Here is a 26,950-nt window from a genome sequence, read left to right as displayed (position 1 = left end):
ACAGTGTCAAGAGCCCATCTCTGTAGGCAACAGTTTCACACAGCTATCAAGCCATAGGTGCCTCCCGCACAAAGCTGCATCGGGGTACGTCAAGTTTGGCTGGTTACAATGACATTAACCTTCAGTTCAGGCCTAAATAATTTATAGCAAGCTTCACTAAGCACATATAAAGGTGACAAAAACTAGGAAAAGAAATAATTAACTAATGCAAATACCTCCCAATATACACAAACAATCTCACACACACACAAATGTATTAGGAAGAAGTGTATAACCATTTTGTCAAGTCATTTGTTCCTGGAGAGTCCCACATTCTTTACTATCAGCACACTACTCTCAGATATCACCTGGAAATAACTCCAGGTTATTAAAGAAAATGTTACACTCTGCATATTAGTTTTCACAATCAAATTTTGCTTAACATAAAAGACTATGACTACACTACATTATATAGTAAAACTCCTTCCATTTTATAACCCTCTGGCAGGTACGTGATCAGGAAGATGCCACTAAGTAAAAAAAAAATTTAACTTATGTCTTCCAAAATAATCGTAGTAATTTTAAAAATAGGTTGCTAACCAGATTGTGGTGTTTTCTTTCTATGCCCTTATTATGATTTCTTCCAATAGCAAATCTTTAAAAATATTTTTTAATTTCTTAAACATGAGATGACCTATTAGCAATTCCACTGAACTATAACACTGATAATTTTGTACTATGACACCTGAGTTTGTTCAAAACAAAAACATTTCAAGGCATGACATAGCAAACATTTTGCTGTATTAAAATCTATTTTAAAAACAAATTGAATACCTACTATGTGCCATGCACTGGCTCCATGAAAACTAATCTTGTTTTCCCCCAAAATAGTTATGGAAAAGAACGTATGAAAGGTCAAATTTCCCCCACATTGGATATGATCAGTTGTAAATCCCCTGGACAACTGTCAGCTTTGAGAAGACTTGGTTCTTCTCTCTAGTGCAGAGGGATCTATAAGCAAGACACATCGAATGAGCTAGGACACTGATTAAATACCAATCTTGAAAGCAGCAGAACAAACTAACAGGAAAAAATGCCCAGTGCTATCAAAACTGTAACATTGTAACAATAAAATCTAAACTAAATCGGTGGCATTTACTAAATTGCAGCCACCATTTCAAACAGATAAAAGATGAAATACGTATTTTAACAAAACAGAAACATGGAAGAACTGCCTGCTTTGTTTTATAGCAGTACTGTGAAATTCCTTTATTCAAAAATGGTCAAGTCTCCATATTTTGAGTGTTATGCTTACCTTCTATTTAATCTCACATAAAAATGAATACAAACTATAGGGGAATTCTGTGCTTTTTCAAATGTGTGTCTGCTTTGACTTACAGGTGTATTTGTTGTCAGGAACTCGAGTGGGAAAAATTTCATTTCTATTTATTTTAATCAGCATTTTAATACATAACACAGGCTTGGGGCTAATCTCAATTTCCTTTCTATTAGTCTAAGCACATTCACATACCATTACAGTAATCCAAATTCGAAAGCCAGATCAAGAATATGGTATACCTTTGGGGATGTGAGGTTTCAAAACACGGTGTTCTTCTGTGGCCACCACATAAGATTGGCTCCAGAGTTGCACTGAATCACAATCTTAATACCTTATTCATGCGTCTTTTTTCCCATTGCCATTTATGTATGCATTTTATCTTCCTGTCCCAAACACTAAGTTCGCTGAGAGTGCAATGTTTTATGTTCAATACTCTATCTACTAGCATTACCTACATACAGTTAAAGTCTTGAAATACTTGTTGCCTAAATGAATAAATAAATCTAATACTTAATAGATGAAAGTGACAAGTCTTTTTTATTTTTGGCTACTGCCACCTTCATCTACTATTTTCTACTGCCTACACTCCAACAGTACTATTGAGAGGGGTATATCAGAGAAAGAATAGTTGAGAGATGCAAGTTCGGAAACTACCTGCCTATAGCTATAATGTATCCAAGGCATCTTTTCCAAAGGCAGTGGAAATTTTTTCTCAAGAAAACACATGCTGTTTATTGAAAGTCAACTCTCCTCATCTATACACAGTGATCAATCTCACATGCACTGCCATACTGTTTATGGTAGAAAATAGAAGAAATAAGTTTTGTTACATAAAACAAAAAGGAAAATATTTATTGAGCATCTACTACATCCAGGCATATTGTGAATGTTTTACATGCATCATATCTAATCCTTCCATCCAGCCTGAAAAGCAGATAATATTACCCTTTTTACAGATGAAGACAGTGGGACTCCCATATTTTAAGTTGCTCAGGGTCAAACAATATCTATGTCTTTTTTGACTCAAATGCCTGTGTTCTTTCTGTTCTGCCACAATATTTCCCTAATAAACTTTATTTACAGAATATCTTCTACGTACAGAGTACTCTGTTGGGTGTCATGGGAAAGTAGGAGAAGAATTCATAATAAAATCTGATCTAGTCTCTTCCCTGAAAACTCTCAATCAAGTACCATAGATATGTATCTAACCCTGCCTAGAATATAGAGTATGAGGAACATGTGAAGAGAGTACAATGCCATTTAGTGGTGTGTGTTCTGAGCTAGGAAAGATAATAGCTGAGAGACCAAAGAGGTCTATATGGCAAAGACCCCAGTATTGGAACTGCCCCCCAAATAACAGGCAGGATTTTTTTAAGAGGAAATATATTTGAGAGTGCTTCAGGAAAAGTGAAGCAAAACTAAAGACATAATGATGAGTTCTATCCAAAGGCAGGCATGTGGTTCAGATAGATTGGAGCTTAGTCAGTCAGTGAGTAGTGGAATACACTAGGGTGAGTTAGGTCTGAAACTGGAGGTGTCAGAAGGAGGAGCCCAAATTGTATTCCATGGGCAATAGGGAGTATCAAGATGGTTATCAAATCTGGAGAATTATAAGATTAGAGATGTTTTAGGAAAGTTAATTTAGACCAGTTTATGTAATAAAATGTATGAAGAGATAGGAACAAGAAAAGCCAAAATCAATTGGAAAACAATCTAACAGTAATTCTATGATGCATGTACTTTCTTTCCCATTTTATAGAAGGAGGAACTCAGGCAGAGAAAGATTGCCAGAATGACACAGCCAATTAATAATTAGGTATGAGAAAATAAGGAAGAGTTAAATAATCAGTTAATATTCATATGAAGAAAATGGAAAAAGATTCAATAAGATGTCCATTAAAATGTATTGAATTTATTCTTCATTAAAAATAACTTGCTTTTTTAAAAGTTTCTTAAAGATGAAATAAAACTATTTTGTTTTATGAAGAAGTGCATGAAGACACTCATACAACTGATATTTTGACATATCTGTAGTTAAGTTCTCCTTATATGCTCTCAGCATTGTATACACTCCATCCTTGGATCTGGGTTAAATAAGAACTAACATCATTGAGTGTGCAAAAGTAGGTATTCAATTTATACTAAAGACTTCTCATAAGAAGAAAACAAAGATAGACTATAGATCTCAAATGAGAAATTTTAATATATTAAACAAGTTTAATCATTTAATTGCTATTAGATCCATTTAAGGCAATATTATTTGCCAAAAAGACTAAAAAGTGTTGATCTAAACCAAATTTAATGTTCAAAAATTTCTATTGTAAGAGAAATACTAGCACCAGAAGTTCTAAATAGATGGTAAATAAGCAAATAACAAAAACCTTTATCTAACAAAATAAAATGCTAAGCTTTTACATTTAGTATATTATTTTGTTTATGATAAATGATAGAACTCTATAGAATTACAGCAAAAGAGATAGGAAGGGTTACTGATAAGACAATGAAGAAAAAAGTAACAAGTACTCTGGTCAATTATTCAAAAATAAAGGTTTGCTTTCTCCGTGCCACTCTGAATTTGAAATTAACAAGTACCAAGTACTTTCTTTAAAATATGATGTCACTGCTGATGTGAAAAGATAAGGCACACATTCATTGTATGTATGTATGTATTTATGTATTTATTTATTTATTTATTTTTATTTATTTTTTTTGAGACGGAGTCTAGCTCTGTCTCCCTGATTGGAGTGCAATGGCTCAATCTCATTTCACTCCAATCTCTGCCTCCCAGGTTCAAGCGATTCTCCTGCCTCAGCCTCCTGAGTAGCTGGGATTACAGACATGCACCACTATGCCCTGCTAATTTTTGTATTTTTAGTAGAGACAGGTTTCACCATATTGGCCAGGCTGGTCTGGAACTCCTGACCTCAAATGATCCACCCACCTCGGCCTCCCAAAGTATTGGAATTACAGGTGTGAGCCACTGCGCCTGGCCCATTCATTATGTTATAAATACTTAGCATGGAATCACCGACATGAACAGTTATCTACTATGTGGAATATATGAATTTGGATATTGTCATGTTTTATACTTCAAGAGGTTAGAAAATTATAGTGAGAAAGTATGTGTTACATAAATTTAAACTTGAAAATAATCAAGATCTAAAAAATAAGGCCTAAAGTTTTAATTTTAAACTGTGGTAGCCCAATCTGCTAAACTATGTTACATTTAATTTTCTTTTGATGCCTTTTTATGACAAAAACTGAGAAAAATAAAAATAACTTGATGCCAAAATGTGAGGATATAAGTTCATAAATAAAACAAGTATTCAAAATAAAGCATTTAAATCATTATATTGTTCAATTTTACAAATAAAATGTTAATCAAAAATTCAGCTTTACATTTTATAAAGAGTGAAACAAAGAAAATATCATTATACTTGATAATTAAAATATTTTGTATATCCTTTTAAGCAGATTTTTAATTAAGCTGAAATAGTATTTGAGAAAGCTGTCCTTGATGAAACCTGGACTAATATATAAGAGAATAAAAAACATGTTTTTACTGAATGATGCTAGAATGCTGGTTCTTGGGGCTTTTACAGCTTTACCAGACCTTAACAATCATGTCCTAAAGTTATTAATTCCTAAGCATGCACCCATACTTTTTGCAAAACGCTATAAATAAATACAAAGGTCAAGGAAAACCTAAACTGTTCAAATATTTGCATAGAAATAAAATAGATAAGAATATATGCTTTAGAAAAGCACTGTTTGCTCATAAATGTAATCCTTTTCTTTCTTGTTCTCTGCTGAAGGAAAAGTATTAACATGTGGTTATTCATATTGTTCAAAAGGATGATTTAATATTTGTAATCTAGTGCCTCTCATTATGTAAAGCATTTTTCTTGTCCCTTTTCTGAAAACCATTTCCAGCAGTGTTTCAGGTAAAGAACCTAAAAAGTCCACAGTGCAGACTACTGTTAGCACCAGGTTTGTTGTTTATGCTATGAAACTAGTAGAATCTTTCAGACACACAAAAACCACTTGCTACATTTCAGTATAGGAAATGCATTGCTATTTTCTATGCTATTAAAACACCTTCTTGGTGGTCTGATATTTGATTGTTATATTAGTGAAGCAATTTAAATTGTAATTCCAACTATTTATCTTTTAGACATCACTAAACCTTCCAGGAATGTTTTATTTACTATTTATTTACGAATTTCTTTTGCAGACTGTTAAAATGATTTCAAGAATACAAATGTCAACTTTTCACACGTTTAGACAATTTTCACACTTTATCTTCCTTTGGTACTCAAAATTTGCATATAATGTAATGTAATTTATTTCCATTTCCCTCGCCTTCAGCTCTGTCTTTTCCTCTCTTATTCCCTTTTCTTACTATTTCTCTCATTTTCCTCCTGTCTTGTTCTCTCTCCTTCCCTTCTTCTCTCTGTTCAAGTTACTAAAACAAGCAGACACAAACTTTTCAAAAATAATTCTTAAATGCTTCCAACTTTACTTCTAATTTTGTATTTTAATGGCAATGTTAGTCTAAATTACCGTAGGAAAATACACTGTACTGTAGCGATAAAGACAGAGACTTAGGCTAGGGAGAGAGGGAGGAGGTAAAGAGGGAACTGAGGGAGAAAGAAAGGGATAAAGAATAAATATATAAAGAGTGCTTTTATGCCTCGAAGGAGACATTATGGCTTTTACTCTTCCTCTCTCTAGAAAGCAAGTTTTGGATATTCAAAAACACTTTCTTTTTTAACTTTTTCCTCAATTTAGTTGTGACTCAATTCTTTTTCAGAATGGAAACTGCATTATGTAAGTGAGAAAGTTATACATAATGAAATAGCAGTTTCCTCACTTTGTAACAACCATTTTTACAGTGCATGGTGTTTTAATAAGTCATGTATAATGGATATCTGAAAATAAAGCTAAAATGCATATGATAAGGATTCAAATCAGAATAATAAAATCATCACATTTAAATAATTCCATCATGCCACACCTGTACAAACATCACACAACAAATACTAAACTTATAAAAACCTGTACTTTGAGTTGAGCTAAAGTTAAAATAACTGTAACTTATTCTCAAGACTATAAATAAAATTAGTATACTGGAAAATTAACTGATATACATTCAAAACAACTGGAGCAAAATATGTTTTTTTCTAGCACAGAAAACTAATTTTTAGTGGAACATGGGAAAAGTAATCCCTACATATATGAACACTTGATTTTTAATTTGCTAAAACTTTAACACCAGTGCTTTAGAAGCAATCCAATTTCATTTTTCCAATTAGACTTAAAATCTGTTGATTGTTGCATATGCAAATCATACTTCTTTCTATGAATAAACGGTGTAAGTGGACTAGCTAAATATCCACCTGTGCATTACTAAAATTGACAGTTATTTCTCATAACTGGCAATATCTTATTTTTCAACTACAAATTCTATGGAAATGCTGACCATAAAAAAAGTCAGCATTATCAAAGAAGGGCCACACATACGACAGACTGTATAGATATCACATGATTAAAAAGAGGGACCAAGAGAGCCAATATGCTATTCATATAAATTCTCCAAAAATAAAAATTTTAAAATCCACAAATATCATACCAGAAATTTAACTCTCAAAGACTTCATAGTGAATTTTCTATTAAATACTAACGAAAAAATAGTTTGCATCATAGATAACAGTAGCAACCTTAAATAACCATATATATCACTTAACACTACACCCATTTTCATTTACCCTTTAAACACTACTATTTCTTACCAGTAGGCAGCACTATTACATCTTTTACCTGTTACCAATGTTAATGTTACACAATTCCCTCTGTAACTTATTACACATTATCTGACCTTTGCTTGCCTACTAGCCTCATTATTTTGGCTGCAGGCTATTTACCTCACAGAGATATTCTTTTTTTCCTAAAAGCAAAATTAGCACTAATAATAAAATATTAGCAATTGTCAGGTCCAATATACATGAACATCAAATGGGAAGTGTGTAATTAATAGATATTACTATTTGTTTTACTCATTAATAGTTTATTCCTTATTTTAATTTAAAAGAAACTGCAATTAAGGGCAGTGTGAAATTGTTTAAGTGAATTTTCACTTCTGAATGAATTACTGCTTTTATAATAAGGAGTATATGGACATTGATACCAAATTATCTGTTCAAATTATATATCTATTTTTCAGAAAAAGTAAATTATTTAGAAACCTATACGCATAAATGTATAAGGGAAACTATCGTATAGTAACACTGGTAAACAATTTATATTGTACCACTTAATAGGGGGCCACACATTCGCTTGATAGAATCCATCCGTCTTTAACAAAAATTATTTTCTACTTCATCAAAAAGCACTTAAATGTAAAATGGGCCAACATCAAAATATATTAAGAGAAATTATTTGATTCTTTCGCTAACTAATCAGAGATACACAGAAAAGGACCTTTTAAGTTTTATGATACCTGCTCATTAAATGATGCTAAACACTAAAATACCACGAACAGCAGGGAATTTCAGTTTACATAAGAGAAAAAAAATAAAAGGGTAAAAATGACTGAAGTTGGTCAGTTCAAGCTGATAGGGCACTTCAAATGAATAACAGAAGAATAAAAGAGACACTCTAGGTTAAATTAGGTTCTCCTATGCCTTTTCTTGAAAGTGGTTAACTTCACAAATTTTATTTGAATTAACTAAACTGACAAAAATCAAAGCAGATATAAAGTTAAACAGGCAACTACACTTCACGGTAGTTTACCTATTATACAAAAGAAAAAAACCTTAATTTAAAAAGGCGATTTTGATTTTTAAATGTGTACATTCCTTTCCTTCATTGAGGCAATTTATATGCTTCATTTCTGAGAAAACATCTACTCCACAGATTAAATATATACAAAGCTGAAGGAGAATAGGTTTATGTAGACTTTAGATCTTCATATGTAAAGGAAAATTTTCTCCTAAAAACCAGTATCTGATTACGCTCAATAAAGTGTTATGTAACCAATTAGAACTTATTACATAATACTTATTTTATGTACTTTTTAAAAGGATATTTTCCGTTACAAACGTTTATAAGTTTTTACTTAGAATTTTCACTAATTAAAGCATATAATTTTCCTTTCAATCATATGTCCAAATTCTTACTTACATTTGCCAAACCGACATTTCTCTAAGTCAACTAGACTAAATAAACCTTGACAAAATTGTAAAGTCATAATTATTTGATATTGACACCCCTTCTCTCCACTCATTATTCCTCTCCCCTCACCCACTCAATCCCAATTGCACCTCTACCTGTGCTGTTTACCCATTTAATGAATGGTAAGCCATTCATAAAGCTAACCATATATAAAGCTAACTATAGTATTAGTGAATTTACACTGCCCTCCAAGGCAAATGAATGTCCACCTTCTTTAGGAGAGCAGAAGAAAAGAGGGTCAGTCCTTCTTAACTCAAGACATAAGTTGCTGAATAATAAACTATATTGGCTAGTAAGAGGTATGAGGTATTTTGGTCCCTGGGGAATTGCCCTGCAAACTTCAAATGATATCATATATGCTTTTTGTTAACCTTTTCTTGTATATCTATTAAAATAAGGGGCTTTACAGAGGGTTCCCCAATAAGGTTCTTTCATAATTTCTTAAAACACTTTCTCCATCACTTTGGAATATTTACCAGCATTTTCTAGGGATTTATATCTGTGCTACATTTAGGCCATGTAATCAATTATGAATTTCAAAATGCTAGAGACAAGGATAAGGGTAAGCTATAGTATCCTTGTATCACTAGCATAGTATTTCTTATAGGCTGTTCCACAGAACACAAGTCTCCTGAGATAGTCTACAATAAATGGGTTCTATGGTAAATAATACTTGAGTCTCCTGTAGATGCAGAAAGACTGTTAACTTATAAAGGCAATGAGAACTATAAAGAAGAGTGGTTCACTCTTTTCATTAGTTAACTATTAAATCTCGTGTACATTAGTGTTCTGGGAACATAATTTGTAAATCTGAGTAAGTCTCAGGAATTCCTTGCAAATGTACTATACAATCTCATATCAACAATTCTGACATACAAAAAATTCTGAGAATCAAGATGGTTTTTGTTTGTTGTGACGCAGTTGATGATAAAACTTGACCTAACTTGAACTCATCTGGCAATAAAACACAACTAAACTTACATGAGGCCATTAGTGTTTTTATGCACGTATTTCAATGAAGATGTATACTGTGTTCAATTGCAAGGTGCTGTTACATAATATACAGACTATGAAGGGGCTGTTACATAATATACAGACTATATAACTTATTACTTAGCTATAATCTAAGGAATTCTGAATTTTGAATGCATCCCCCAAGGACTTGAGATAAGGGATTGTGGAATCTAGACAGTCTATGAACATAGATGCAGCTGGTAAGGTGTAGAGGCAGTAGAGAAGCAAACAAAATCACCTGCATGTGGTCGGGCATGGTAGATCCTGCCTGTAATGCAGCATTTTGGGAGGCCTAGGTGGGAGGATCACTTAAGGACTTGAGGCCAGGAGTTTGAGACCAGCCTTGGAAACATAACAAGACACTCATCATTACCAAACAAACAAACAAACAAAAATCAATATCCGGGTGTGGTGGTGTGAGCCTGTGGTTCCAGCTACTCAGGGGGCTGAGGCGGGAGGATTGCTTGAGCCCAGGTATTCTAGGTGGCACTGAGCTATGATGGTGTCACTGCACTCCAGCCTCCAGCCTCCAGCCTGGGTGACAGAGCAAGACCCTGTCTCAAAAAAAAAAAAAAAAAAAATTGCTTGTATGGTTTTTGCAGGGGTGCCATTTAACAAACCATGTGGTCTGAGTCAGCTTGTTTACACCGGCACAGGCAACATCATCTAGCACCCAGTAGGTCCTCAACAAATATTTGTTTACCAGGTTAGTTAATTGATGAAGTTTACTGCAAACTTCAGTAGGCAATTGTGTAAACTGTTTAAGATAGTTGGATATACGTTCTTTACACAAATACCTCTGGGGTGGAGACCCTAGAGCCTCTCTTGAAAGCATCTTGACAGTGAAAATATCATTCTTGATATTTAAATCCTTCTGCTTTCATTTTAATTTGTATCTTCCTCTTAATTTATGGTCATTGGAATATATGTATTAATGTCCTCTTCTCTAACTTAAAAAGGTCAGTTAGGTCTTTCCTCAAGAAAGATGATAGAGAGGGCCTTCATCTCTATTTCATTTGTTTTTCTCTCTTAATTTTATCTATATCTTTTTAACTTTTTGTTGTTGTTTTTGGAGACAGAGTCTTGCTCTGTTGCACAGGCTGCAGTGCAGTAGCACGATCTCAGCTCACTGCGACCTCTGCCTCACACGTTCAAGGGAATCTTGTGCCTCAGCCTCCCAAGTAGCTGGGATTGCAGGCATGTGCCCACCATGCCTAGCTAATTTTTGTGTTTTTAGAAGAGATGGGATTTCACTATGTTTGCCAGGCTGGTCTCCCAACTTCTGGCCTCAAGTGATCCGCCTGCCTTGGCCTCTCAAAGTGCTGAGATTACAGGCAATGAGCCACTGTGCCTGGCCTCTATATCCTTTTTAGTATGCTTTTACTTTAGGGTAACAAACTAAGCTGTATATAATATTCTTTAAAAATACTATACATAGCATTTGATTCACTTTGCTTTCATTCTAAGTGTTACACAGAAGTTCACAGTGTTGTGTCTTTAGCCATGGGTGAGAGATCAGCGCAGTATAGAGAGAATATTCAGCAATGGAATCTAACAGACCTGGCTTTGACCTTCAGGTCCAACCTAAAAATAAATCGCCAAACTGAAAGACAATATTCTTCCTGGGACTATTTTCTCAACTGTTGACATGTGATTGATAATGCCGACCCAGCAGCATTATTGGGGCACTTAAATAAAGCAATATATGAAAAGTACCTGGCAGAAAATAAGTTATTAAGTGGTAGTGATGAGGAGAGTGAAGGAAGGGGAAAAAGACAAGTAGGAGATAACTTTCATGGCTCCATCTCTTCAAGTCAATAGAAAAACTGTTTCTTTAAAAAAGCAAAAGTTTCAGTGCAAACATTCTGGAAGGATATGCATCTAAATATTAATGGTGGTTTTCTTGGGTAATTATATAATTCATAATTTGTATTTTTCTCTTACTATTTATCCATATTACTGGAATCTATAACAACATTTATTTTGCTAGGCCAAACATTAGTCAGGCTATGAACCTTCTTCTAGGCCCATCTGTGCATGCCCTTGTAAAACCCAGTTTTATCAAAAGAACCCTACTAAGTCAGTTTAGCCAGCATCCCCCATCTGATATCTAATCACGTTCCTCACCCTCCACATTCCCTAGGTGATGTCTGATCACCCTGGCCTGTGTACAGCAAGAATCCTGTTAGGTAAGTTTACCCAGAATCTCCCTTACTCCTGCTATTTCCTCTTAATAATTTTTCACCCACTGACCCCCACCCTGCGCCTTGATTATAAATTCCCATTTGCCCATTCTGTAATCAGACTTGAGCCCAATCTTGCTCCCCTACTGCAAGACCCCATTGCAGTGGTCCCTGTACCCAAGGGTCCCCAACCCCTGGGCCACAGATCAGTACCAGTCCATGGCCTGTTGGGAACTGGGCCACATAGCAGGAGGTGAGTAATCAGTGGTAGCATTAGATCCTCATAGGAACGTGAACCCTATTGTGAACTGTGCATGCTAGGAATCTAGGCTGTGTGCTCCTTCTGAGAATTTAATGCCTGATGATCTGAAGCGGAACAGTTTCATCCAGAAGCCATTCCCCCCCACCCCACCCGACTGCTGTCTGTGGAAACACTGTCTTCCATGAAACTATTATCTGGTGCCAAAAAGATTGGGGACCGCTGCCTATACCCATCACAGTGGTCCTGAATAAAGTCTTCCTTATCAAGTATCATTGAATATGTTTTTCTTTAACATCTATTCTGATAGGTGTGTATTGCTTTTACAATTAGGAAAATTTGAATATATATTTTATTTTTAGGAAAAACTGTGTTTCAATATTTAAAGTAAAAAGATTAAATTACATGGGAAATTAATTTATGAGGGACTTCTCAGTCCTAAAAAATTCTGAAGAAATTAGCTTTTACTATAAATGAACAATTATAAGAAATGGAGTTTTATAAATCTATTTAAATTTTATTTTCTTGCATAACATCCCCCACCAAAAACAACAACAAAAACATAAATTTTACAGAGATAATGATGACTCTGGCCGGGCACGGTGGCTCACACCTGTAATCCTAGCACTTTGGGAGGCCAAGGCGGGTGGATCACGAGGTCAGGAGTTGAAGACAAGCCTGGCCAAGATGGTGAAACCCTGTCTCTACTAAAAATACAGAGATTAGCCAGGTGCGGTATCAGGCACCTGTAATCCCAACTACTTGGGAGGCTGAGGAAGGAGAATCACTTGAATTCGCGGGGCGGGGCGGAGGTTGCAGTGAGCCAAGATCACGCCACTGCACTCCAGCCTGGGTGACAGAGTGAGACTCCGTCTCAAAAAAGAAAAAACAAAGAAAAAAGAAAAAAAAAAAGAAAATGATGATTTTGACACTTCAAAATTAAGGTTTGGATGTATTCTCTGTCTCCCTTTACACTGGTCTGTTTTTTGTCCCAATACCCCTTACTACCTTTAACACACAGTATTATTTATTTATTTAATTGAATTTTTTAAAATTGTTTTCCTCTGCCTCCACCTCCACTGCAGTATAAGCCCCACGAGTCAGGAACGTCTGTCTTCTTGTCTTCTTTTGGTTCATGAATGTGTCCCAAGGTCTTAAAACAGTGTCAAGCACATAATTAACATTCAATAATCGTTTTTAAAAGTATACCACAGAAAAAGTAACAGGTGGGTAAAAAAAATGGGAAAAGTTTTGCAAAATCTAAAACCAACAAATATTTAATACCCAGAATATATCAGGAATTCTTGTAAGCCAGTCAGAAAAATAAGAAAAACTGAAAAGAAAAAGTAAGTCAAGGCTGGGTGCATTGGCTCACGCCTGTAATCCCAGCACTTTGAGAGGCCAAGGTGGGTGGATCACCTGAGGTCAGGAGTTCCAGACCAGCCTGGCCAACATGGTGAAACCCTGTCTCTACAGAAAATACAAAAGTTAGCCAGGCATGGTGGCAGGTGCCTGTAATCACAGCTACTCGGGACGCTGAGGCAGGAGAATCACTTGAATTGGGGAGGCAGAGGTTGCAGTGAGTCAAGATGGCGCCACTGCCCTTCAGCCTGGGCAACAGGACTCTCTGTCTCAAAAAAAAAAAAAAAAAGAAAGAAAAAGAAAAAGAAAGTCAGAAGATATGAATATTCAATTCACAGAAAGTCAAGCTGAGCAACTGATCTTCTGTAAGCAGATCATGAATCTTATTGATAATCAAAATAATGCAAAGTGAAACAACAATGAAGATACCACTTTGAAACTACTGCCAAAAATTAAAATATTAGATAACCAGCAACTACAAACACATGGTGCTCACTACCTGCCAAGTGTCGGTCTGAGTGCTTTCAGTTAATTCACAACAGCTTAGAGATAGCTACTACTTCCATCTTAATTTTAAAATTGAATAGAAAGTCCTAGTGAGGAAAACTTGTTGCTGAGAGAGCTTAATGTGACTTCGTCCAGAGTCCTACACTATTACTCCTGGATATATGAACCCCAAGACACATTTCTGTGTTTCTGGGTTTTGTCCTAGAAAAGCTGTAGTAATTTATACTGTGCACACAAGTGCTCATCTCACTTTACCCATACCAACATCTTTTAAAAATATTGCTAATAAAGCAAACGTATAGCACTATTGTTTGTAATTTACTTGAAAAACTTGTTACCGAATTTAAACGTTTTCTTCATTTGCATTGGGCATTTATAATTTGCAAATTTCCTGTTCACAGCTTCTTGTCCATTTTTATATTTTTGTATACTTTCACTGATTTTAAAGTACACTTCATAAAATATTAAGTATATATAAGTTTTGATGCATTTTTTGCAAATATCTTCCCAGTTTATTTCATTTTATATAATCTGATCCCGTGTCTCTTTGTGATTCCTTTCATTTATTGTCTATTTAAGAAGTATTTTTTCTAGTATAAGATTAAATTAATACTTGCAATAATTTTGGTTATATTTTAGGTGGCTATAATTGTATCTTTAAATATATTAAGAATTTTACATATGGTATTTTTGAAAAACGTAATTTTTTACTGCAAATATCCAATTTACTCAAGACTTATTGAAAATATAACCCTCTGCTCTTAGTTTAGACTACTTTCTTTTATTATATGTTAATTTTAAAATTAAAGGTCTATATCGATTATAACTCCTTCTCTTTGTCTTCTCTCTTGGTTAATGCAGCCACTCTCCACCGAATTTCTCAAGAGAGAAAAAAAGAAAAAAAAAAAACTTCATCTTTGATTTCTCTCTTCTCAGTTCTTTCATATAAACTGCTGGAATATCATTTCAATTCAAACTCCAAATCTTCTAATGGATCACTTGGATCTCCACTCCTGCCACCCTTGTTTGTTTAAAGCACCATCTCTGGTCTGACCTAATAAATCACCTCCTAATTGTTAGCCCTGCTATGCTCTTGCTCTTTAAAAATGTAGATAAAATTGAGTCAGTCTCCTGCTGAAAACCCTCCATGGCAGTCCACTGTACAAAGAACTCATGGGATCTGGTCCACAGATGACTCTTCAGCCTCATCTCATTATCATTCTTCCCTTTCTTTATCTTGTGTCCTGCTTTGGCCATATTAATTTTCTTATTTTTTCTCACTGCCATCTTAGGGTATTTTAACAGCTCTTCAATCTCTTTGCAAGGCTCCTTCATTGTAATGTAGTCTTTCTTACAATTCAAATTCAGCTTAAATTTCACTTCCTCAGTGAAGCCTTCCTGTAAAACCCAGTATGAAGGAGCTCCTCCATCACTCCCTTAGATTATCCCATTTTCTTTACATCATATGGAAATATTAATGCTGAGTTTTCTATTTTTATTATCTGTTGCTTTCTCTCAGGTTCCACGAAAACAGGAAACATATCTGTTTTGTTCAATGCTCTATTCTGCATTCCTAGTATAGTGATTGGTATGGGATATTTGGTTAATAATTGTTGACTGAATATATAAATAAATGGATGTTTTCCAATTTACTGTTATTTTTTATATATAAAAATCTCAGATAAACTTTTAAATTTTTAAAGTATTTTACATAAATCTCTATCCGAAATCGCTTCACTATTCCTAATTATTTTGTGCTTTTCATTGCTTCTATTCATTTATTTTATATTCTTTCCAATATATAGAACTATAAGATATATTAGTATATATTTTTAATTTAGTAATTATGAAGGAGGTAATAGTTATTTTCAGGCTATCTAATTATATAATGATATGTTTTTAAGAAAATTGTTTTACATAGATAGAATTTCATATATTTACCACGTATGACATGATGTTTTGAAGTGTATATACCTTGTGGAATGACTACAGCTAGTTAATTAACATATGCATTACCTCACATCATTATCATTTTGTGGTAAAATCACTTCACATTTACTCTCTGAGCATTTTTCATGAATACATTATATTCTTGAAATATAATGTATAGTCCCTATGTTGTGCAGTAGAGCTCTCAAACTTATGCCTGCTGTCTAATTGAAATTTTGTATTCTTTGACCAACATCTCTCCAACCCCACCACTACCACCACCACCCTCAACCCCCTAGTAACCATCATTCTACTCTATACCTCCATGAGATCAATTTTTTAAGATTCCACATATGAATGTAATTAGTATAGCCATTATGGAAAACATTATGAAAGTTACTAAAAAAAATTAAAAATAGGACTACTGAATACCATTACTTGGATATATAGCCCAAAGAAAATGAAATCAGTATGTTGAAGAGAGATGTGCACTCCTATGTTTATTGCAGCACTGTTCACAATAGCCAAGACATAGAATCAACCAAAGTGCCCATCAATGGATGAATGGATAAAGGTAGTTAGTATTCAACCATAAAAAGAATAAAATCCCATCATTTGCAACAACATGGATGGAACTGGAAGTCATTGTCTTAAGTGAAATAAACCAGGCACAGAAAGATAAACGTTGCATGTTCTCACTTATTTGTGGGAGTAAAAAATTAAAACAATTTAATTCATGGAGATAGAGAGTAGAGGGATGGTTACCAGAGGCTGGAAAGGGTAGTGGAGGGGTTGCGGGGGAAGCTGAGATAGTTAATGGGTACAAAAAAAATAGAAATAATAAAGAAGGCCTACTATTTGATAGCACAACAGGGTGACTAAAGCCAATAATAATTTCATTGTACACTTTAAAATAACTAAAAGAATATAACTGGATTGTTTATAACACAAAGGATAAATGTTTGAGTTGATGGATATACCGTTTATCCTAATGTGATTATTACCTACTGTATGCCTGTATCAAAATATCTCGTATACCACATAAATACCTACTATGTAGCTAGAAAAAATTTTTTTAAAAAAAGAAAGAAAACGTGACCCCCTGCCCCCATACACTAGATTACCATTCGGTCATAAAAATGAATGAGAAATCCTGTCATTTGCAACAACATGAGTGAACCTGGAGGACATTATGTTAATTGAAATAAGCCAGACACAGAAAGACAAATACTATATGATCTTCACAGAAATTTTTAATCCTGCTCTCTCAAATCTATATCTCATGTTTTGGTCATATCAAATTAAACTAGTATTAATATCTTTTAATAAAATCTCATTAATTTCTTAAATGTAAGATCTCAGAATCTGGCATTCTAGGCTCCATGCATTTCCTTTCAAACTTTACTTTCCTATTATTCCTAGCAAACCCCATGCTTGAGCCAACCTGTACTCTTCAATACTTCCCAAACCTCTGAGCTTATGCTCCTGTCTTTTTCCTCTGCTGCAATGCCATAACACTTAATATAATTTTTCTCAATGTGCCTCCATGGCATCTTTGAAAGCATACTCATCAGAAATTAACTCCTCCTCTTCCTTTTGGGTTGACCCACTCAAGCCTTAGTATATTTTATTTGTGGATATCTGGCTATTTCTAATAAATTATAAACACTCAACAAATGTATAGAATTAATGGCTCTTTTTCCTACCATCATTTTCAGTTCTTACAGAGAAGTTGGGAAAATACTGTCATAGTCACAAACTTACAGAAAAGTTGTAGGTATAGTACAGGTAATTTTTTTCCTTAACTGTTAAAGACCAACCTAACTCCCCCTTGCCTCCCAATATTTCAGTGTGCATTTCTTAGAAACAAGAATTTTTTCCTGCATCACCATGGTACTATCAAAATCTGGAAACTGAAAATGATACATTATTCACACAATCTAATGCTCAGCCTCCTTTCAAGTTTAGTCACTTGTCCTAATAATGTCCTCTCTAGAGAAGGGATCCAGTTCAGAATCACACATTGTATTTAGTTTTCATGTCTCTTTAGTCAGCTCCAGTCTTGAACAGTTCCTTCAGTCTTTCTTTGATTTTCATGACCTTGACACATTAGAAGATCACAGGCCAGTTATTTTGTAGATGTCCCTTAATTTTGGTTGTCTGTGTTTCCTCATGATTAGTTTCAGGTTATGCATCTTTGTCAGGCATAATACAAAAGTGATGCTCGTTTTTCTCATGATATTCTATCAAGTGGGACATGATTTCAGGGTATCTCTTATAATGTTCACTTTGATCACTTGATTAAAGTGGTATCTGCCAGGCTTCTCCACTGTAGAGTTACGTTTTTTCTCTTTTGTAATTAGTAAACATTTTGTTGGGAGTTATTTTGAAACTATGTAAGTATCCGATCCCTCACTGAACTTTTCCATTTATGTATCTGTGTGTAGGGGTGTTTGCTTGTGTGTGTGTGTGTGTGTATAGATTCATATTTCTCCCTTTATTCAATGGTTTATAATTATTTACTTTATAATGAATTTACCTTGTAATTATCTGTTACTTACCTTCAAGCTCCAAATGTCTCCAGTTTAATCAGTGGGAGCCTCTTCAAGTTGGTTTCTATGTTCTTTTAGCATGTTCCCATCATTTCTTAAGTGTTTCCTTAATTTCTGGCACAAGATGCTCCAGGCTTATTTTATACTTTCCCTGTCCCAGTTATGCAATCAGGCCCAGTTTCCTTTTAGAGGAAAATGGAATTTAGAAAGGAAGATCTGGGTCCTAGGTGTGCTAATTGCTTTTGGAGTACTGCAGTTTCCAGGACCTTTCAGTGGACAGAGCAAAGGGATCTCTCTCTCTCTCTCTCTCTCACACACACACACGCACACACACGCACACTCACACATATATTGACATCCACAATAATTTCTATAGCTATAGAAAATCATGAGTTCACACCAATATGCCTTCCAATTCAACACACTAAGGTTCATTCAAGTTTTTTGCCTTTCTAGATTTGTACCTTGAACAATGAGAAATTTGACGCCCATTTTCCTTAATATATTTACTTATGTGATCAATTCCCTGTGTACAACTCATTTCTCACCTTCCCCTCCATTATTCTCTTATGTGGATGCCCTCTTCTCTCAACCTGGGTTCCAACAACCCATGCCAGGTTGTTCTTCCACATAGATGCCTTCTTCATGTTGCTGAGGCTCTGACACTCTGTATCCCTTCTGGAGATACGTCCTTACCTTTCATCTGTGGTTTTGACTCCCCACACCAGGCTGCCTACCCCATAAGGACGCCCCCTTCAGCCTACTCCGGCTCTAATTTTCCAGGCCAGGCTGCTCTTCTATGTGGATGCCCTCCTCTCTCTGGTCAGACTCTGACATTAAGTGTAAGACATCTCTGATTTGTATACACCTTCCTTACTCTACTTGGGCTCTGACACATTGTTCTGGGTCACTGTAGCCCCATCATGCTGCTGGAACAGATACCTACCTTTTTTTTGCCACAAGCAATGGCTTTAAGACTAAACTGCTCAAAAAGGGAAGGGAAAAAAAGAAGAAGGAAATGTAAGGTAGAAGGGGAGATGAGGAGTTGTTGTTATTTTAAAAAGAAAGTTTCTTAAACACACATAAGTAAAAATATTATAACTACTTTGGCTTAGGGAGCATGAGAAATTATATAAGTAATAACTTATCCAGAACAATTGAATTGCACATCACCCTGATATTCTATGTACTTTTTGTGTATGTCTCAACTACCACAATTACAATGACTATGCTAAGTTCATTATATACTGAACACATATTGCTTTCCTCACCAGAATCTGGATTTCATTTTTCCTGAGTACCGAAACTTCCCAGCCATGTGGTTTAAATGGGCTTGACTCCACCTCAAGCTCTGTACGTCAGCACTGATTCTCTTAAACCCACCCACTTATCTCATCCTCCAGGCTACTGTAATTAGTTCAGAAATAGGCATGGAATGAGGCCTTAAGCAACTGGCACATTCCATTCATCTGACACTGGTTCAAAAGTAGGCACTTACTAAGTTGGTTCTGAATGACTTGACCTGGGAATACTAGGATACAAATTCAGTCTTCTGTGAGTTTTTGATGTGAGGTTGTAGGTCTTGGGATTACTGTAAGAAGAGAGCCTAAAGCTGAGTGGGGTCACTGTGTGGAGCCTGACAACAAAAGAAGACCAGAGACATCAGAGCCATGGGAAGGAAGTTCATTATTTACTTCTATCAGAAAAGCTTCACTACCAAGAGGCAATTCATACTATTTTAGTTACTATCCCAGTTGATCAGAGAAGCACTCAAGGATTCTGCTTCATAGGGGAACTCACTGTTGATTCCAAAAGGTCATTCCACTGCTGGACATTTAAACCTAGCTAACCCATCTCTGCACCATGACCCATTTACTCCCTAAAAGCAGGTCAGGAATGAAGGACTGTTCTTGGCAACACTTTAAAACCTTCCTCATTTACTCTCAGATGTATTTGCATCACCCTAGTTCCTAGGTTTCTGGTCCCCCAAGTCAATTGTGGCTTCTGGCACCTTATGTTGGACACTCCAACCACGCATTCTGGCCTACTGAACTTTGGCTTCCCAAGAGGATCTCAACACTGGTTTCGATTTTCTGTTTTGGCCAAAATCCTCTTCTCCATTACATCTACTGGAAAACTGTCTGCTTCAGCTTCCACTTGACAGAATCTCACTATGTGAGCATCCTTTACTTCTTCTTGGGCATTGTGAGATTCAGGCACATTGAACAAATTATGACATTCTCATTCTGTGTCAGGCACAGTATTAAAGATCTTGACAACATAGTTTCCCCTTGACATAAATAAGATATAAATAATATATTATTAATTGATGCAATGAAATTATTTTACTTAAAATCACCACATATGTGAGTTCTGTCACCATGCCTTCATTCTAAAGACCTAGTATGCTTTTCAGAGTACAGAGTTTGACACAAACTAGAATTAATAATGATTTTATTTTAATCCCATTCGTACATTCTGAAACTGCCACGTTCATGTAGACATTGGAGTGTCACATATTTTCTCAGCTTACAACAAGATCAGTTGATAATTCTTAGACATCTGGTTAGCCATGGGCAGAAAGGCCTACGTTTTATGGTTTGTGTCTTCTAAAATAAAGCACATTTTAAATAGGAATATGTTAAGTTAGTATTTGTGGAGAGTTCCATTACTATCTTCAGTCACAGAAACATTTATCAAGACCTTGGAACAAGCCAGGCACTATGGCAGTTTCTGCAGACACCATAGTGAGCAATAAGATGTGCTCCATACCCTAGTGGAGCTTCTTTCAATTGTGAAAGGCAAATATTTATGTAAGTACCACACCAAAAAACATGCAATCACAAAGCTCTTTAAGTTTCATTTGGATTTTTCCCTTGTATCTGTATAGGCACATCTTGAGTAAAATACTTAGAAAAAACTTTGAACCAGGAATCTTAACTCACGCAGGCTAAGCAGATGTTTAACCCAGTGAAGAAGCAAGGTAGGACATGTGACACACTAGCAGATGCATGCCCAGTCTAAAGGGACATGTCGCCAAATGGAAACATGGGCTTAGTGTTGCCAGAGCTGCATGTTTTCCAGATAAGTCAGATTTTTTTTTTTTTTTTTCTGAGATGGAGTCTTGCTCTTGTCACCAAGGCTGGAGTGCAGTGGCACAATCTTGGATCACTACAACCTCTGCCTCCCGGGTTCAAGCGATTCTCCTGCCTCAGCCTCCCAAGTACCTGGGAATACAGGCGCCTGCCACCACACCCAGCTAATTTTTGTATTTTTAGTAGAGATGGGGTTTTGCCATGTCGGCCAGGCTGATCTCCAATCCTGACCTCGTGATCTGCCCGCCTCAGCCTCCCAAAGTGCTGGGATTACAGGCATGAGCCACTGTGTCCGGCCAAGAAATCAGATTTTTTAATGTTGAAAACCAATTTAAAAATTATGAGGCAGGCTGGGTAAGGTAGCCCACATCTGTAATTCCAGCACTTAGCAGGGCCAAGGCAGGCAATCACTTGAGCCCAGGAGTTGAAGACCAGCCTGGGGAACATGGAGAAATCCTGCCTCTAAAGAAAGAAAGAAAAAAAAAAAGCTAGGTGTAGCCATAGGCAGCTGTAGTCCCAGCTACTCAGGAGGCTGAGGTGGGAGGGTTTCCTGAGCCCAGGGAGGTTCAGGCTCCAGTGAGCAGTGATCATGCCACTGCATTCCAGCCTGGGCGACAGAGTAAGACCCTGTCTCAAAAAACTAACTAACTAAATAAATAAAACAAAATTATGGTGCCAAACAAAACATGTACGTGGATTTGGCCTGTAGGTCAACAGTTCAGAATATATAACAAATGGTGAAGTCCAACTTTTTGATAATCTGAATTAATACTCTCAACTCAAATCTTCAGTAATTTCTCATAAACAAATTCAGGCTCTGCTCCTGAGCACCAGTTTACTCTGTCGAATGAGTAAACTACCCAATAGGTGTTTTATAGTGACATTTAACAAGTGATAACTTTGATACATTTTGTTATATTTCATTTTAAAATAATAATGACTGATTATTTGCTTCCTTTATTCCCAGTAGTTATATACTATACTGTTTAAGCTAACTAGAATACATGCTTTTTAAAAAATTCTTGAATTTTTCATATATATCTTGAAACTATGTTGTTTTATAATATTTACACCACAGAAAACCTTTCACAGTCACTGATCTTTTTTTTTTAACTTGTTATGCTTTTTTTTTTTTTTTTTTTTTTTTTTTTTGACACTGAGTGTCACTCTGTTGCCCAGGCTGGAGAGCAGTGGTCTGATCTCAGCTATCAGCAACCTCCGCCTCCCAGGTTCAAGTGATTCTCATGCCTCAGCCTCCTGAGTAGCTAGGATTACAGGAGCATGCCACCATGCCCGACTAATTTTTGTATTTTTAGTAGAGACAGGGTTTCACCATGTTGGCCAGGCTGGTCTGGAATTCCTGACCTCAGGTGATCCACCCGCCTCGGCGTCCCAAAGTGCTGGGATTACAGGCATGTGCCACCGCGCCCAGCCAAACTTGATATGCATTTTTAAGTAAGTTAATACATTATTCATGGTTTAGTCTCATTTTATATTCTATGGTCCACTTTGAAATTTCATCTAACCAAAATCATCTTCATCCTGCAATTTGAGGTTTGGACACAATGGGGATTGATCAGTAATTTCTTCACATGCCCTTTCTCAAGGAAATAGTTTCCTATGAAAAAAAAATCCTATGTTTGCATGTAAGTTCTCTGTTTGGAGAAGAAAAGGAGACATTCTTACTTAGCACTCTCAGTTTTACAAAACGCTGCCAACCTTAAAATTTGTCTATTGATTCCCAAGGCACACGACCAATAGTCTGTCAATAACCCAGAATAACATTTCTTTAAGGCCCTGGTAACTTTCATGTGTTTGGGTTCCAATCCTCACCTAGAACCTTGTTAAGAAAAGTAAACCATTCACTCCTCTAGAAACTCTAAGGTTGTTTCTTAGGGGTCATTAGAAAACTGCACAATGTGTCATATTGTCTTGGTATGCTATAAAATTAGTTTTACTGAGTTCGTTTTGGAGCAATATCTTTATTCCATCAGGATACACTAAAATAAACAGCTTCAGGTTAAGTGTTACAACATTCACTATACCTATGATATGAAGGAATATGTCTACCATGTCATTCAGGAAAAGCTAGTATAGCTAAAGAGAGTACAATATGTTTGGCTTAAGCCAAATTTGCAGTCCACATTTAATAATTACTGTAGCATTCTATTTATTTTGTGTTGATTTTCACACTCTAATATCATCGGTAATATTCAACATCCTAACTTTTTTCTAAGATTTCTATTTTACTGATGCATTCTAAAAAGTTCTATAGTGGCCTAAATTATTAAAAGCAGATAAACTTAGTATAATTGCTGACAATTCCCATCTAGTTTTCTTTGAGAAATCCAGTGCTTTATAACATTTCTAATAGATGCATTTTAACTATTTTTCCTCTATGCCGTAAGTTGTCTAAATTTACATATTTGTTAAGAAGCTTGGAAAGGTGAAAAATAACAAGTAATTGTCCATGGCTGAAATTTAAGAAATTTTGTTATAATCTGCTTTCTTTTTCTCTAATAGTATATTTTTTACCAGTTAGTAAAGTGTATGATCTTATAAATTCTAAAATGTGGCTATCAGAACTCCTGCTGGTAATAACGACAAAACTTTTTAAACAGCAAGAAAGATGTAATGGGAAAACTCCAAAGTAGTGGTAAGGAGACAACAGGATCATTCAGTTTTAACCTCCCAGAAGCTTCACAATTCAACAATCTACTTTCTGAGAAGGTCTGTGATTTTAAAACGCAAAACTCTCAGAGGTTAAAAAAAAATAAAAGAGATAAGTTCCTTGTCAACTTACTTAGTGAATTTTCAGATGGCACAAACTACCATTTTTTACCAGAAATATAACAGGATTGAAATATGTGGTTACAACTAGCCTAAAGGTGGGGCTCATTTTACAATTCAGCTTTGGGAGACAGAGGCCCACAAGCCCAATCTGATAAGAGTGTGAGAAGGACACCTGCCTTAATAATGGTGGGAAACTCTCCAAAGAAGTTAAAGTGAAATAAATATGACTAAAGAGATTTTACTCACCAGTTGGCCAAACCTCAACTTTTCTCAAGTGTTGGTGTAACTCACTTGGTATATCAATGACATTAATCTTGCACCTTTCTCTGTCAAGTTATATATTAAAATATGAGCATATAATATTGGGAACTCTATGATTGAAACCTTAAGATAAACTTGAAAAATACAGTTGAAAACAAATGGTTCGAGGAAGGAATCCTATTGCAATAGGTCTTTCTAAATTTCAAAATCTTTTATTGTTCTGATAGGGCTCTAATTCCTCCAGGGGAATTAGTATAAAGGGAGGGCCCTTTCTACTATTGTTTTCAACAGCAATATGCTAACTAATGAATTTTAAATTAATTAATTTACCTTGTCTATTGCATAAGAAACCATGCCAGGATTTCATTAAGAAATAGTAAATCTTGTAATAATTTATAAGAATTTTTTTACTGTGAATATTTTCATAAATTCTACAATGTTTATACCCTTTTTCTGTTCTTCCCATCAAAAGTTGTTTTGTGTGTCTATTGAGCTTGCTAACTTTTCTTGCATATTCACATCTTAGCCAAAATTTTGGCTGTTTGACACCTTGTAAAAAGCATACACTTATTTGGCCAAATCTCCTCAGTCCTCTAAAAAACTTAAATAAAAGGTTAAATCTGATTTCCAGCCATTCCCCAAGAGCAATCATGTGTTTTCCTTTGGGAGAAGAAGGAAATTCTTAACAAGTTAGAATTGACTCATGTATTCTAGTCCTGAACTACAGTAAAGTGGCATCAGCATTGTACTGTGTGGCATGTCAGGATGGAAACAGAATATAACTCCCTCAAGAGAAGAGAATATTTTTTAACCAAATATTTAATACTCCATGAGAATTTTGAAGAGTAACATATGTTTTTCAAAAAATGACTCTACTCCCCAAAATACAGGTGTTATCAAAATCGACGTGAACAATAAATTTCATAGAATAAATAAGGAAGAGATTGAATGAATGAATAGAACTTGGAAGAAACCTGCAGTATTAGAGGGTAACTGAGGCTTTAACATATATGTATTTATATTTTCTTATCTATGTTTATATAGCACTTAACTTTTGAAGTTAAATTTAGTAATGTGTCACAGAAGACTGGGTAAGCTGCTTTTCTAAATAATTTTTCTGATAAGGTTAAGTTGTTCACAATCATCTCCAATCATGTTTAAATGTAAAATCAAAAAGCTCATTTGAAAGAACAGATGAGAGATATTAAGTGAAATAATTATTTTCATTATTATACTTTTCTGTGTTTCTGAAAGTTTTCAACAGTAAGTAGATATTTCATTTATATGAAAAAAGAAAACTAAATGTCACTGAATAATTACAATAGCAAGATATACAGATGCCTACTCAGAAATAGCCTGAAATCCCTGATCCCCAAATAGTTTAAGAAATTATCCTCCTCTCCTTTTCCCTCTTGTCTCTATGTATGTTGGCTGCTTCTTGGGATTAACCTTCACTTCCAATATTTTCCCTGTGCATTGACTGTAAATCTGGTTCAGTGTGACACCTTCAAAGGTGAAACCAGCAATAGTGAAAGACAAGAAGGATGAATATGACTCCCACGGTCTGCTCCCTGGCTCCATTCAGTACAATGTTGGGCCCCAGGAGAAGCCCTCATCTCTGAAGTAGTTTATAGTACTTCTATGATCCAGGGTAGCCTGAATCTGTTTTGCCATTTCCTAAAATGTTCTGCCTTTGCTAAACAAATTCCACTATAGTACATTTTTGTGCTTTTGTTTTTCTAGATCAAGTAATTTTTTTAAAAGCTTAAAAAGCTTTAAAAAGCCTATAACGGCAACCCCCTTTGGGTCCCCTCCCTTTGTATGGGAGCTCTGTTTTCACTCTATTTCACTCTATTAAATCTTGCAACTGCACTCTTCTGGTCCATATTTGTTATGGCTCGAGCTGAGCTTTCGCTTGCCATCCATCACTGCTGTTTGCCACTGTCACAGACCTGCCACTGACTCCTATCCTGCCGCTGACTCCCATCCTTCTGGATCCGGCAGGGTGTCCTCTGTGCTCCTGATCCAGTGAGACTGCCATTGCCACTCCAGATCGTGCTAAAGGCTTGCCATTGTTCCTGCATGGCTAAGTGCCTGGGTTCGTCCTAATCAAGCTGAACACTAGTCACTGGGTTCCACGGTTCTCTTCCGTGACCCACGGCTTCTAATAGAGCTATAACACTCACCGCATGGCCCAAGATTCCATTCCTTGGAATCCGTGAGGCCAAGAACCCCAGGTCAGAGAACACCAGGCTTGCCACCATCTTGGAAGCGGCCCACCACCATCTTGGAAGTGGCTTGCCACCATCTTGGGAGCTCTGTGAGCAGGGACCTCCATAACATTTTGGCAACCACGAAGGGACATCCAAAGCTGTGAGTAATATTGGACCACTTTTGCTTGCTATTCTGTTCATTCTTCCTTAAAACTGGAGGAAAATAATGGG

General features: G+C 35.7%; 1 protein-coding gene and 1 long non-coding RNA gene across 2 annotated transcripts in view; one reads left to right on the top strand and one right to left on the bottom strand.

Moving 5' to 3' along the window:
- FOXP2 (forkhead box P2) overlaps nt 1-26,950 on the bottom strand; it is a 605,419-nt gene that overhangs the window by 280,663 nt on the left and 297,806 nt on the right. The gene's annotated exons all lie outside the window — the stretch shown is intronic.
- LOC129484911 (uncharacterized) overlaps nt 26,764-26,950 on the top strand; it is a 53,868-nt gene continuing 53,681 nt past the window's right edge. The window contains exon 1 of the long non-coding RNA XR_008658562.2: nt 26,764-26,879. This is a non-coding gene — a long non-coding RNA (uncharacterized lncRNA). The remainder of the gene's footprint in view (nt 26,880-26,950) is intronic.

The sequence above is a fragment of the Symphalangus syndactylus genome, chromosome 6 (genome assembly GCF_028878055.3).
Source record: "Symphalangus syndactylus isolate Jambi chromosome 6, NHGRI_mSymSyn1-v2.1_pri, whole genome shotgun sequence".
In the NCBI taxonomy this organism is placed as follows: domain Eukaryota; kingdom Metazoa; phylum Chordata; class Mammalia; order Primates; family Hylobatidae; genus Symphalangus; species Symphalangus syndactylus.
The sequence above is the reverse complement of the archived record's forward strand: the minus strand, read 5'-3'. Positions and strand labels throughout refer to the sequence as shown.